The 2,500-nt window shown below is 40.3% G+C and overlaps 1 pseudogene; it reads right to left on the bottom strand.

The window, feature by feature from the left end:
* Positions 1-2,500, bottom strand: part of LOC137971670 (uncharacterized) — a 13,032-nt pseudogene that overhangs the window by 6,846 nt on the left and 3,686 nt on the right.

Below are 2,500 nucleotides of genomic sequence, written 5' to 3' on the forward strand. Positions count from 1 at the left end.
CGGTTGTATGTCAACTTACATCGCCGCTTGTAATGTAGTCTTGTGTAGCTTGAACTTCTGCCCTTGCATCAGTCATGATAAGCCAAAATGTTATTGGTAGCTTCAAATGATACCCTAACAGAAGATTGGGGCATATGCTAGTTTACTACAGACTACACCACACTGCTGTGAAATGACAGAAAACATCACATCATGGAAAGAGTAAAAATAATGTACTATAATGTGTAAGTTAAAGGTCACTTACTTGTTTTTATTGTTTTGTCCATCACACAACCAATGCCAGCAGCTTCAGCAAAACCATGATACTGAGTTTCAGTGAGTCCAGTACATGTCAAAGCATGAACCATTCTACAAAGAGGAATTTTAAAATCAGTGTATCACTCGAATGAGCATACAGATTTAATACAAGAGATAAAACATGAGAGAACAGGATGGTATACACTAGCTACATGTAGTCCCGCCACGACATGTTGTAAAAAAAATGCAAAGCCAAAAAAAGGATCGAAGAGATCATGCTTATAATATTTATAATATAATTTCCAGGAATATTTTTCATCAAATATGATTACTCGCAAAATAGGTCATGTGCATATTGTAATCACCTAACATTGGCATAGTACTTTGCAGGGTGTCCCAGAACTCCAGAACTGAGCCAAGTAACAGAGTCGTTGCACACACAGGGAACTTCAATTTTACAAACCTGACCTTGACTTGAAAAATTAGCTAAACACCATTTGTAATCTTTGCCATAAAGGATTTGTGGTAAAGTACTTACAAAGTGCTTGCAAAGATGATTTTGTGCACACATAGCATCCATCATCCACCATAGACTCCACATATATCTGTCTTTTTTGACTTTGTTGTTGGACGGGCACCTCACCACAACTCTGGGGGGGAGCCATTGTTGGCCTTTTGAGTACATTAGTCTTGGTGCTGGATGAAGAGCTACTTTCGACATCTGATGGACGAATAATTTCAAAATACGAATCAGCATTCTGCATGGAAGAGGTGCTGCTGTCTATACCAAGAGCTGATTTAGCATTGTTTATTCGCTGTTTGATGGCTTCCAAACGACTTTGCTGATCCTTTTTTACTTCAATTGTCAGACTGAAATGTGGGCTCTGTTCCGCTGGATCTTGCGGTGCATTTGCACGTCTGTTGATTTCTGTACGTTTTCTTTTTATCTGCTGGGGGTAAGCTTTCCATTTTTTTTCGAATCGTAGAAAAATCTCATCAAAAGGTCTCCGACAACGTGAAATTCTCTCAAGGAACGTCAAAGCAAAATGACGGTTCTTCGTTCGTGTTTCTATGCGTCAATCCGGCTTCAAATTTCACTCATTTGCGCATAAATGCACTAAGGAGCTGCTTGCCACTATGCTGGTGAACGGAAGACTCAGAATGGACAAAGGAAGCCCTGCGGATGTCCTATTGGGGTTTGGGTTAGGTCAAAAGCGTGGGTGATTTGAATTTGACCGCAAGAACGCAATTTTTTCACATGAAGCGAGGACATATTGTACTCCAAACAAGAAAAACTTACACAAAAGTAATAATAATGATATTTTCAGAACGTTTCTCGTTAAGTTTTATTGCTTTTGACGAGTATAACAAATGCTCAGTGTTAGCCGTTGTTCTCCTCATCGTCCGCCATCTTTATTTTTTGGGTGAATTCAAAATTAGGGGGAAGAGCTTATGCCCTTATATAGCGTGCCTTTGTGTTTAAGTTAAAACCTATTCAGCTTAAGATTAAGGTCTGTGACTGCAGAGCTCACTGAGCTCATAGAGCTCTCTCTATGTCGTTGAGTTTCTCCCTGTTAAATGGTGAGGTCCTTGATTTAGCTCTCTGCAGGCACTTAACAAGGGGTGTTAAGGGGTGTTAAGTGCGTCCCAAAATGGGACGCGTGAAGATATACGGAAACCGTCTTCAGAGGCATGTGGCTTTGGATTGTTCTTTCCAAATGATTCACAGCGTCATCGATATTGTTGGAATTAAGAACATCCTTCCAGTCCTCCTCATTGAGTGAGCTCTGCAGTCACAGACCTTCATCTTAGGTCGAATAAGTTTTAACTTAATAACTGCCGATAGAATGAGCCCAGTATGATCAGTCTTTATTAACATATTAAAAGGCAGACTATTAGAAAATAGCTCTGGTCTGTTGGTCAAACATTTGTTGAGACACTCATTCCCATGAGTAGGGAAATCAACTAAGGCATTCAATGGTGCTGAAGCTTGAGGGCAAACCGGCTAACATTAAGGGGAGAAACCCAGGACACTGGAGGCAACCTCACAGAAACTGCAAGAGAAAGGGAGAGGGAAAGTGAACCTTTAATGCTCTACCCAAACTAGGAAATGTAAAGCGACACTAAAGATAATAAGTATGGCAACATATTTCCAAGAAAGCAAATCCTCATATCCCTTATATCACTGAATTAATGGGCAAGGTATTCTTGGTTTTCACATGACGTCACGACCGCCATGTTGGTGCCCAAAACAAAGAAAAGG

Source organism: Montipora foliosa, chromosome 9 (assembly GCF_036669935.1).
Source record: "Montipora foliosa isolate CH-2021 chromosome 9, ASM3666993v2, whole genome shotgun sequence".
NCBI classification, from domain to species: domain Eukaryota; kingdom Metazoa; phylum Cnidaria; class Anthozoa; order Scleractinia; family Acroporidae; genus Montipora; species Montipora foliosa.